Below are 12,466 nucleotides of genomic sequence, written 5' to 3'. Positions count from 1 at the left end.
CCGCGACTTGCCAGTACCGTGAACGTGTACACTGGAACGCTCGACGGTCGCGTTTAATCGAGTCTCGTCGATGCCAAAGGTAACTTTCGTCGTTTAACCGACTCCGAAATTCTCCGGTAACCCTCGAGGAGCACGGTTCGACGCGCGTCGTTCGAGTTCCTACCCGCACCGTATCGTTCGTTTCGAACTTACCACCGGTAGAGACGTACGATCTCCGTTGGATCCCACGGAACGGTAAAAAAAAGTTTTCGACCGAGAAGTCAAACCGCCGTACTTCGCGAGATCGAAGTTCCATCGTCGTATACTGTTACCCGCGCCCGTGGAGGTGGCTCGGGCGCTTCTTGCGGCTCGATCTTCCGCGTGCGTGCCTCGTGTACGAACTCGCTGAAATGGCGCTCGATGCCCCTTTATGGGGACTAATATGCCAAGTCCACCGGTCGACCGGTCCGATCCGAGCGGCCTCGTACACGCCACGATCGGACCGGGAGACGCACCAGCTGCCAGCCCCGGATCAAGAACCAAGGGCAGACGATCATCGACGGAGATCTCGGCCTCGTTTTTGCGCCCGGCACTTTGTCACTTCGGCTCGATACCAGTGCATCGCTCGCTCGCTAATCGACGCTTCGAAACTCGCGAAATCTACCAAACGAGGTTCGACTCCGTTCGTGAACTCGTGACTCGTGAATTTCCCGAGACACTCGACGATTCGAGACTGTCCGAGGTCAAAAATTCTTGCTCTTCGGATTCGACGAGACCTCGACTCCAGAAGCGTTAACTTTCGCGAGTTCGCGCGTCTTTTCGCGACAGAGATATCCATCGACGTTGCACCAGCGCGAAGCACGCTCGAATCGTCGACATTGCGTTTTCCTCGTTGCGAAATCGTAATTGTACAACGATGATACAGATGGAACGAGCTTTCGGTCGCAAACGCGACAGCTTTCTACTCGGTGGAAAGACGTGCAAAATGATCGAGGCGAGAGGTGTGGAAATATACTGGATTATATAGAGTAGAGTTGCGTAAGCGGTCTAACGAGCGTAACATATTCACCGGCTGGTAGGACACTGGCAATGCATTGACACCTGCACGGTGACTCAATCGAAAGGTAAACAACGACTGGCTCGTTCGGAGACATATTTTTGCGTTTGTTCGTCAAATCGGGACACTCTGGAGTCGATCGAATCGATCGAATCGTGCTTTCGGAACAGTGAGGAAAAAATTGGTCTCGAAAGATTTCTCGGTGAAAATCTATCCTTTTTGGGGGGCGAGAATCGTTTCCCAATTGCGACTCGTTGGATACCGTTGGAATGAATGCAACAACGATCTTAAGGGTGCGAGATGTCGATGTCAGTTTTAAGGACTGTCTTTCTTTCTAGTCGAGTTCCAAGTCCAGAGTCACGAAGACCGCAGGACACTGTCGTCGTTCACATCGAGACGTACCATTGTATACGCATTTCTTCGGACTTTGTATTCTTATATATACGATAACTATACTACTACATACGCCAGATCCCTGCATATTGTAACAAACTAGATATTACAATCCGAACTGTACGACAGATACCTAACGCACATTCGTGACAATAGCGCGACGGAGTAACTGTTCAGCGAGTTCGGAGAGCACCGACTCGGGATCTCGGTCGGCGTTTCTGCGTTACACCGTGGAAACGTGACGCAGAGCCCGTATCGGCGAGGTGACCAGCTGCGCGGCGGCAAAAGTCGCGCCGCGAGGGATTAAATCATCGCTGAATCCGTGCAGCGCGCGAATCCGTTAGTTCGTTGTCGACGTATGATATTACGGCATTGTAATGCCCGATACGCGATCGGCCAGAAAAGGGAGGACGGGACGTGACGGCAATCCCCGAGAGAGACGCCGAGACCGAAAGTAGCTCCGTGTACCGTTCCCGTTTAGTTACCATCCTTTTTGTCGGCGTACGCGCCTCGCAAAAATTTGTTTCCGTTCCGCGAGGAGAAAAACCGACGCCAGGACACCGCACGCTCGGGCGCGCATTGTTCGGGCGCGGGAGAGCTCGTTAAAAAACCAAACGGCCAGCAAAAACGATCCCTTCCGTGTACCGAGAACACGAACGAATGGTCCGACGAAAATCCACGTCACGAACGCGTAGCTTTCTCCAACGATTGTTTAACGCCACGACGAGCTTCCTCTGTTTTCCATCGAGGACGCGTACGATTTTCACGAATTTCGCAGAATAATTTCCCATCGATGTCGCGTCTACGAGGATCACCAGCACCCGTATCGAGAGATTCGAGAGATTCGAGAGACGATATCGTAGCCGAGATTCTCAACGGACATTCCACGGAGCTGGAAAGAATAGACTCGAAAGAAATTGCAAGGGCGTACCGAAACGAACGATCTGGTAAAGCCTGCGACTGACAACGCGACGCGTATTCCCCTTCTTGCGCGTGGACCCTACTCGACTCGCGCGCGTTCTATACGCGTCAAACGCGTCCGACAGGGTCCGTTGTTGAAAAAGAATTTCAGAGTATTACTGGTTTCGATGGCTACGAGTTTCCAAGCGTGCTCCAAGCTCTATTCGTACGTTCCAAGAGCACGTGTACGCTCAAGGAACAACGATCTCGTTCGAACGTGCGTCGTGATCGGCAAAATGGAGCGATAAGACCGGACTCGTGTTGTGGTTAACGACGAAATTACGCTCGAACGCGATACTTTCGTACGTAGGAGAGAATTGAAACGGTCTTTGGATAGACTCGTACGCGATTCCAAGGATCGATCGGTAGAAAATCAACGGTCAGCGATTCGATGGCGACGTTTCGCGCACGTTTGTTCGTCGTGAAATATTTCGTTCCGCGATTCGAATCCAACAAGTGCCTTTTGCACGGCTCGGCGCGTATCGCTCGCGAACGAACGCCGCGCGTTATTGTATTCCGTTATTTGTTAAATTATACCGTCCGATAAGCGACCTGTCGTTCGGCCATAGAACCGGTCCGACGTCGTTACTTGGACACGGGACGACCGATCGGTACAATCCGATCCGCGTTCATTCCGATTAGAATCCAGCCGCGATCGAACGATCCTCTCGTCGAACACAGCACCGTGAGCTTTTTCGTCGCGTCTCCGCGAGCGCGAGCTCGCCACCGCTCGTTGATCTCGCGAGAACGATTAAAACGAAAAGGATCCCCCTCTGGTCCGTGTTTCGTGCCGCGAGCAGATGGCACGCGGTGAAAGCGAGCGAGACCGTTTTTTTTCTTTCTCTCTTTCTATTTCTCTGTTTTGTTTTTATTTTTTCTCCATTTTTCTCCTTTTTCCATGGGAAACCGAGCGAGCACGGCCGACGAGACGCGACCTGCGCAACCGTGGAAAGACAAGTCGGTTTTTCTTCTTCTCCGCGCGGCCCGTGATAAATTACAGTCGATTTGCCCGCGAAGAAAAGCCGCGCGTACGATCAGTTCCGGTGATCGCGATTTCCTGCGCGGATCGTGACCGCGCCGAGTCGATTTTCCGACGTCGAGCACCGGGAACCACGACCCCGTGGAATCGAAGAGAACGAAGAAAAATGAAACGGGCACGTGGAGCTGGTAAATCGATGATCGCGCGCGCCTAATCGACCCGCTTTTGCGAACGGCATCGGTCCATTTATCCGCGGATTATTCGCGCGAACCGACCGAATTGGCACGATCCGATGACCCACTAAGTTTACCATACAGTCCGCTAATCGGGATTAGAGGGTATTAACTCAAACGCCCGAGCGTTATCCGCCCCCGTTCATCCGTTTCAGTCAACCGATCGCGCGCACGGGAGTACCTGCGTGTCGATGCGACAAATCTTCATCGATTTTCTCGTAAACAACCTTTTATTTCTCCGCTAGCCAGTTACCCAGAGGTCTCCGTCGAGTATCGAGCTTCTCGATCGTTACGCGTTGCGTAAAATCCTGTTCGCAGATACCAGGAACGCCTCTCCGAGAGAAATCCATCTTTTCGCTCGCAAATTACATTTTCGCGACAACGACGCTAGTGATAGTACGCGAAATAACTTTAATCGGTCCGACTTTTATCCAGAAGTGTTCCTTCCATCGACTTTCGGGTTGCCGAAGTTTTCGAAGTTTACTATTTCGAGTCGTACCGTTCCCTTCGACGCGACGTTTTCTCCTTTCGACGATTCGTTGCGAGAGAACGAAAAGGAACGGACGAGATATCGGAACGTTCTCGACGACGATTGCTTCGAAAATTCTCGAGAACGAGTCGATTCCGCCTGGCAAAACGCGTTTGCGCGATCGGTGATTGGCTCGACCCGTTGATTCCTGGAAGGCGCGAAAGAAACGCGAATAATTTCGTTTCGACGACGATCGCGGCCGGATCGTGGGTTCGGTCGGCGATACGATCGTTCCGCTGTAATAAATATCTCGACTAGGGCCGAGAAGCTAACGCGACTTCTTTATTATTTTTTTTTTTTTCTCCATCCTCGCTTCCAGCTCGAAAACTTCCGCGAAGCAGTTTCTTGCCGGGCTGCAAATTAAGCGAGCGACTAGCAGCCGCGGCGAAAGTGGAGCGCGACCAGGACCAAGGAAAAACGATCTTCCGCGAACTGCGCGGAGATTCGAGAGCTCGTTGCGAGATCGCGACTACCGGATAAGAAGAAGCGGAAATTTACCGGATACGCGAGGAGCGGTCGCCGAATTTCGAGCGTCGTGTAAACGTCGGACCGGTCCCGTGAATTCCAATTTGAAGAAAATTTCCCTGGTTCGCGAACCGTACCGGCGCTCGAACGAGGAACGCAATTTTTCTCCGGACGAAAGTTCTCGAAACGAGAAAAATTAGAATTCGAACGTTACCCGACCGAATACAAATTTCACTCTCCGGTCGAGCAAACGTACGGAACAAACAGGTTACTTTTGTTCGAATAAAATTTCCCCCGTCTCTGCAACCATAAATCCACAATTGCACGTACGTGCACGTACACTGCCGTTGAAAAGTTCGGAGCGACCATTGATTTTTCTAGAAACGAAACTTTTTCGCGCGTACGGATTCGTTAAAAATTTAACTCGCCTTGAAACGTTGCTCGCTGTAAGTTGAAAATTCCAGACCGCGCGATGTTTATAATCGAACACGATCGTTATTGCACGGACGAGCGACAAGCGTCTCCGAAAGATCGAATCGCGTTCTTCGAAGAAGGTGCGCGACGAATCGACTCGTTTTCCTGTTTACCGTTCTCCGAGAATATCGAATCTTCCGTTCACGATTGAAAACTCGAAGCTGTCGAAAATTCAACGACTCTTCTCGATACGGGACGAAAAATCGAACGAGCGGAATCTCGTTCGCGGGAGTGGTTCCCGAGGGCTGAACGAAACGCGCTCTTCCGATTTCCACTCACGGTCTTGGGAATCTTTTCTTCGTCCCCCCTGACCGCCTCACCGCGAAAGAAACTCGCGGACGAGAATCCTTTCGATACGCGAAACGAAGCGGAATCGACGCTACCTCGTATTCTTCTCCGAAAGGTTAACGCGACGAACGAAAAGAGACTCGGAAAATGCAAACGAGCCGACGAAAAGATCTCTCGAGACTCGGTTTACAAACAGAATAATCGTCGACCGCGAGCTGCTCGCCAATTTTCATCGAGCTCGCTCGCGCTAACGCCGCGAGTTGTTAAACGCTTCCAGGAGAGCGCGGTTTTCCGCGAACATCTTCGACGAAACGCGATACCGTTGGATGATTTTCATTTTCTACGTATGTTTAACGTCGCATGAATCCGCGCCTGGCTGGTTATTAGCGACGATGGTTTTGCGGTGGTTACACCGCGGCGAGTCAAAGCCTGTCCGAGTACGCGCGATCATACGAGATGAATTATCGCCGCGAGTAACGCTCGATCGTTCGATTATTAAATTTCCCCGTAATCACTCGAGACTCCGCACGAGCGCGATCGAGTACGCGGAAGCCGAGAAACGTTACACTCTCGACGTTTCATATTTTTCAACGAATTCTTAACGTACCGTCCCTCGAACGCGGTTACCGAATTTACCAGGAACGTGGGTACGAAAAGAGTCGAAGAATTCGAAGGTTCGATCACCTCGTCGAGGATAACGCAACTATTATTCCATTATTTCGTTCGTCGCAAATTGGAGGATTTACTTTACAAGTGGTGGCAAGAACACGCGAGTCTCGCGTGACCGAGTCCAACTGCATAATTTTATCGAGCAGGTAACCGATATTTTACACGCACGGGTAATTGCTTTTTCCCCTCCTCTAATCCGAGCGGATTTGCCGGTGGATCCGTTACAGTTTCTCGTTTCAACTGGAAAGAACGAAAGAAAGAAAAGAAAGAAAGAGAAAGAAAAAACGTTGCCCGAACTCGGAGCGTTTCCTTCTTAGAAACTCAAAGAGGGTGGCGGCGGCGGCGAACAATCGTCTCCTCTGTGAGCCTAATCTCGGGGAATTAATCCGAGACGCGGCGTCTCGCGTTGTATCTGCTCGGGAGCTCGGTCGAAACTCGAATCAGCGAGAACGATTATCGCCGCGGGAGCGAACCGACGAGTCGAGGAACGGTACAAGTCCAAAATTGGTCGGTTCGAAACGATCTCGAAACGCTACGGGATGTTTAAAAACAAGTGTCCAAGATCTTGGGGATTTGTAGGTTAATTGCGTCTCGCGAATAAACCGGTGCTTAAGTTTTTCTTCGTCGAAAAGAGAAAGAATCCAAGGAATTCGAGGCTCTCCCGCTGTTTCTACGAATGTCTGAAAATTTGTTCTTTTTTTTGGGAACGTGTACCGTTTTTCGATTCTATCGTTCCGCGTAGACGGCGGTCGAACGCGGCCGAACAATTCCAGAGAGTCTTTAACCTGGATAGGAACGTCTCGACTTTCCTTCCCTCGGTTCCGGTCAACTATTTGGCCGAAAGGAGCTGAATTATACATTTCCAGCGGGCCGACGAACGGTTCAGAGTCTTTGTAGCGATACAGGCGCGTGTACAGTGGCAACGACCGAGTCCTCGCTCCGTAATCTATTTTAATACCCCGCGAACGATGTCTGGGTGTCGCCTCGCGGCCGTGTCGACCTCACCGTTGCGAAAGAGGATCCTTTTTAATTCTCGAGACGAAGAGTCTCCAGCCTGGCCCGTTCCACCGGTCCACGTGCACCGATTCCAAAGGAATCGAACCAAGGTGGAAGCGGCGACCTCGTTGGTTCCATCTTCTCGATTAAATTGCCCCCCGCCGACTGCTGCGGTCGGTCTCGCTCTCGCCTCCGTTCCTCGTTCTTTTATCGCCGGAAAGTCGACCTCGTGCACCGTTCCGCCTCACCGACCTCACCGACCCCCGACCCGGAACATTCTAACGCGCTCGCGAGACCGCATCGATCGCGCGCGAGCTGTCCGAACGAGTACCGATCAATTTGGACCGGTGGTCGTTCGGGAGCTCCCTCGAAATACTCGCGAACGCGAAAAGATTGGATCGCGAACCCGACTTGGACGAATCGCGAACCGAGAAACGTGTGCAATTTGTTTTTTTTTCCTTTCGCGGTAAGAAAAACGACCGTAAGATATTTCACCCCGTTATTGTCGAACGTTCGTTCGTCGGTTGGTTCGTCCTCGAGAGGTTCGTTTCGTTCCAAGCCCGAGTTTATCCTCGATCGCGGCCGTAGCTGGACTCCGCGTCCCGGATGCGTGCGAGGCGAATGAAATAATAATTCGCTCTAAACATCGTAACCGCGATGCATTCCGCGCAGGATGTAGGCGTGACCGACGCCGGCTACCCCTTTTGAGGCTTTCACCGAACCAGAAGACTCGCTAAAACTTCGCGGATCGATTAATTTTTTTTCCAGACGACGCGCATCGCGTATAATTGGACGTAATTTTACGTTCCACAACAAACGGGCAACGTCTCGAAACGTTAGACGGCAACCCGGCCCGTTGCACACCAGCTATGTGTGTATCCCTGCGTTCTCGTGCACCGTATCGTCGCGCGGATCCTTGAAATCGACTCGCGAGATCGTTTCGAAGACGCGTCGTCGTCGTTCATTCGCAACGAATTGGAGAATTTGACAGGAAGTCGGTCCGGTTCGTTCTCGAACGCGGAGCAAACCGATCGATGAAACGCGGAAGAGGATGCGACTCGAAGCTCGCGTCCCGATTGCTTCACCTCCTACGCGTCGGGACGACGTGGCTCGTATTTACAATCGTGCAGTTGCGAGTCTCGAAACTTCGGGACGCTAATTTCCCGAAAAGTTCCATCGTGTGGCTCCCTGGAGAACCGAGAGTCCGAAGATCGCGAACCGTAAAACGAAACGTCCTCTCGGTGGCACGGTACCACCTAGGGGTTACTCGACTCGGAACGACCTCCCGTCGTTGTCCGAGTAGCAAAGGGACGAACCGAACGAAACGGAGAACCGGGTCGGAGGAGTTCGTTAATCGTGGAAAAGTTTTCTCTCGGGTCGTCTTTGTCGCTTGGAATCCAATACAATCCGACCGGAGACGCAACCAGAGACGCAACCAGGTCTCCGAAGCTACGAACGCGTCTGGTCGAGAGTTACGTAGGATTGAACGAAATCGTGGAATAGATGGACACGCGGCGTTAATTGAACACGTAGAGACGATTCGCGACCTTAGCCGTGACGCAGGAAAACAAACGGTCACGGTGGATACGCGCGTGTTCGCGCGCTCGAAATGCAAAGCGCGACGAAGGAGGAGTTTCTTTTCTCACCGACTCGAGACATCTCGTCTCGAGATCGAGCCGTGCGGCCTCTTCTCGTCCCTTTTCGAGGAACTCCGCGACGATGATCGCGGCGACCCAGACTCGATTTTCTACGGCCCCTCGTCTTTCGTTCGTGCAACGAGTAGCAAAAACTGCGAGTCTCTCTCGCTCCTTTGAGAACGGTACCGATCGTAACTAGATTTCGACGACGCTCGCGGGAACAAAGGAAACCCTTCGATGCGATTCCGTCGTTCCGTATCCTCCTTTTATTTCGAGCCGTAGAATCTCTCACCGACCCCCTTTTCTTTCTCTATCTCGAATTTTGGTCCACGGTGCGACGGTGCACCGTATACGGTTCGTTTCGTAAAACAGCTCCGAGTCTCGAACGTAAATTCCAACTTACGGATCGGGGATTAAACGGGTTGGATGAAAAATTACCGAACGAGGTGGGGGGAAAATAACGGACGAATTTACGCGAGATAAACGGTGAAAAAAAAAAGAAAAAGAAAACGCTGATTTACGGAGTACAGTTACCCACCCCGTGTAGCCTAGATTTAACTCCGAAGGACTGCCATCAATTTTCGAAATTGAAATTCTGTCTCCGGAGGTGTAAAACGTCAAGATGACGAACAAGTGCGGTGCCCTATTTTTCTAACGGTGTAGAGAATAAACGCGGCGGGCGTCGCGTTGCGACAAACGTAGCGAAAAATGAAAAATAACGCGCATCGTTTTGTCCGTTAATGGACGTACCGAGGGTAGAACCTGGCGAACTCGGTGGCGTATTTCCGTCCACGGTGTACTCGACCGTGGTGCGATCGGTCGCGACGCTCGATCGACCGATCGTTCGCGAGTATTTTCACGGACCACACGCGCTTCGTCGGGACACGGGTGTACAAGTACGGGAGCGTTAAACAATTCGTGAATCGCGATACCGTGTACGGGAGAAACACCGTGGTCCGCTCGACGAAGCGCGTAATCTGCATCCTTCCACGGGAGTCGCATCGATCGTTCGACCAGGAGACGCGGAGGACGATGCCGGAGCGTCGAGAGGGCACACGTTTTCTTTTTCTTCCTTTCTTTTCTTTTCTTTTCTTATCTTTTGTTTCGTTTATCCTCTCCTTTTCTCGCCACCGGTTCGCCCGGCTGTCCGTAGGCGTTAAACGCGGAGAGCCAAAGGATGCCGTCGTCCTACCCATCGATCGGACGTTTCATCTAGGTCAAACTGGCGGCTGTATCGCCGCGTGCACGTCCCTTTTATTATCCTTCCGCTGTTTCAAGATCTAACGCCTTCTCGTTCAAAGCGGCGCTAATGAACACGCCCGGAGATACGGGCCGCGATCGATGAACGAACTCGAGGAAGAAATCGCTCGATCGTGGCGATTCTTATTTCCCCCCGTTACCCCGTAATTAGCAACAATTTACATCCCGTTCGTGGAAACGCGGTAGCCGCGATTATTAACGAGATCCTTTCCCGACGCGAAATGGACGTTGCGGGTTCGAAGTACTTTCCGTCGGTGAGCATCTTCGTTGGAAAGACCTTCGAGACGAATGCTCCGAGATCGAACGTCGATGCGATATCCCCCGAGACCACCATCGATTTTCGAATCGAGAGACACCGCGAACGAGGAACGTTCGCGAGTTCGAGGCCTCGTTGTTACGAAGGGCTCGCGAACTTCGAGATTCCCGGGATAGAAATTTTTGCGGATTTCCAACTGGCTCGAGCTCTCTCGCGAACGTTGCAACTTTCGAGCCGAGACTTTCAACGTTTCAAAGTCCTTCGGGTCCGAGTTCGAATGTATGGAATTCGATTGCACACTTTCCGAGACTTTCGCGCGTTATCCATAGATCTCCGACCCTGCACAGCGCGTATCTGTTCATTCTCGCGGAGATATCCGATAAGTTTGCAAATTCGCGTTGAAATAACGCGTCCGGTATCTTCGTCTCGTACGTTCGCGCGAGGATAGATGGTTACGATTTACAAATTTCGAAGCTCTCGAAGCTCCCATCGATCGAACCGACCGGAGCATTCAAGATCGCGGGTACGCTCCTCGGAATTTCCGAGAATTTTCCAGTAGGTTTGGCACTCGGCGAGAACATCGTGTCTATAAACACACAGGAAATTGTACGCCGGTGAACGGATTAAGGCTGACGAGCAAGCAACTACGTACGCAGCTACTCGAGCTGCATTCCAGTTCAAGTCTTACACGTGGGGGGCTTCCCATCGAGCATTTCACCGGGTCAAAGTACATCGTGCGTCGTTCTCGGACCAAAGGGTGCCCGTTGGTGCACGGGTCCGTGGAAAGGGCGTTTCGAGTGGCCCTTTGCCCGTACCGACCAAGACGCTCGACTGTACGCGGAAGAGCTACCGCGTTTCGAGCGTCGACCCGATGAATATTTCACGCGCGTTTACTCGGCCCGGATCGTTCCTCCCGTGATCCGCTTTTCGGCGAAGCGTTCGCTCTCGTCGGATCTGAGTCCCGTGCCCTCGTCTCGAGCTGGTTCTTCGTGCCCGTGGGACGCGTCGTCTCGCGCGATTTTTCCCTCGCGAGCGGAGACGACCGCTAGACAATGCACTCGACGCGTGCACCCGCGACGAAATGTGGGGGGACGACGACGACGACGATGACGATGGTGCACCGCGAGGGGCGCGGCGTTAAAAATTTCTCGCGACGAGCGTGCACACGCACGGGAAGGGGTGGAGAACTCGGACCGCCGGCAATAACCGAGGTGAAATTACCATAAATTTTCCACGGCGCGCCGCTGCCAATTTCCTGTTTCGCGCGGGCATCGATACGCGTCCGATTCCATCGAACGTAACGCGATCGCCGTATGCGTTTCAACGCATCCAGCGGAGGCGTCGCGTGTTTTTCTCGTTGCATCCGTGACACCGATTAATCGCGTTCACGGTGCACCGAATCGCTCCGTATCCCATCGGAATACATCACCGACTTTTTTTCCTTTTTTCTTTTTTCATCTTCCGTCCCGCGCGTCGCCGGTTTAAATCTACCGCTCGCTCGCACGCCCGTTTCGAAAGCAACCGCGAGGAATTATGATCCATTTGTACCGCGCGCGACTCCCGACGACCGGGTGTTTCCCTACCGATAGTATCGAGAGAGAGTCGAAAGCGAAACGGTCGCGAGCGCCTCGAAGATCGGTACAATTTCCATCGAATTTTAAGAGCGAATTCAATTTCGCGATCACTCGTACGAATGGTAACTACAGGTAATTCGGAGGAGAAACGAATCAACCGCGTTCTCCTTCTCGAAATCCAATATTTTCTGAATAGCAAATGTACTCGTCGAATGGAAGAAAATACAATTTAAGAATGGAGTCTCTACCGGAATTACCCCACCTTGAAGATCACCGAACAAATCCGACACGTCTGGTCGTATCCCGCGATCTAACGAAGCGTCGCGGTCCCCGTCGTAGACGCGAGATTTTCGTCCGGATTAACGCGTCAAAATACAACGAGTCGTCGGTGCGACTCTCGGACTCGATCGGCGCACGCCTCGATCGATATTCGGTCAACGATACACGCGCGCGGCTCGGTAAACGCGCGAAACGACGAACAATCGAGCGAACCGCACCAAGGACCGTGCGAACTCGGATTTCGCGTAGAAACGATGCGTAGACACGAGCATAACGCGTCGATTTTATCGACTTCCTGCTGCACCTGTGCTTCTCCTAGCACCGTGACACCGCGGTATGTTAATTCCCGTCTTTCCACTTGGGTTGGGCCTTTGCGCCTTCGAGACAGCCCAATCGGAAGCAATTAGGCGCATCGTTTTAAATTACCTCCTCGATCGC

At 52.3% G+C, this 12,466-nt stretch overlaps 1 protein-coding gene across 9 annotated transcripts in view; it reads right to left on the bottom strand.

Moving 5' to 3' along the window:
- The window catches only part of LOC143151710 (uncharacterized), a 217,353-nt gene that overhangs the window by 142,234 nt on the left and 62,653 nt on the right, over nt 1-12,466 (bottom strand). The gene's annotated exons all lie outside the window — the stretch shown is intronic.

The sequence above is a fragment of the Ptiloglossa arizonensis genome, chromosome 9, assembly GCF_051014685.1.
Source record: "Ptiloglossa arizonensis isolate GNS036 chromosome 9, iyPtiAriz1_principal, whole genome shotgun sequence".
NCBI classification, from domain to species: domain Eukaryota; kingdom Metazoa; phylum Arthropoda; class Insecta; order Hymenoptera; family Colletidae; genus Ptiloglossa; species Ptiloglossa arizonensis.
Note: the sequence above shows the minus strand (reverse complement) of the source record. Positions and strands in the feature narration are given on the sequence as shown.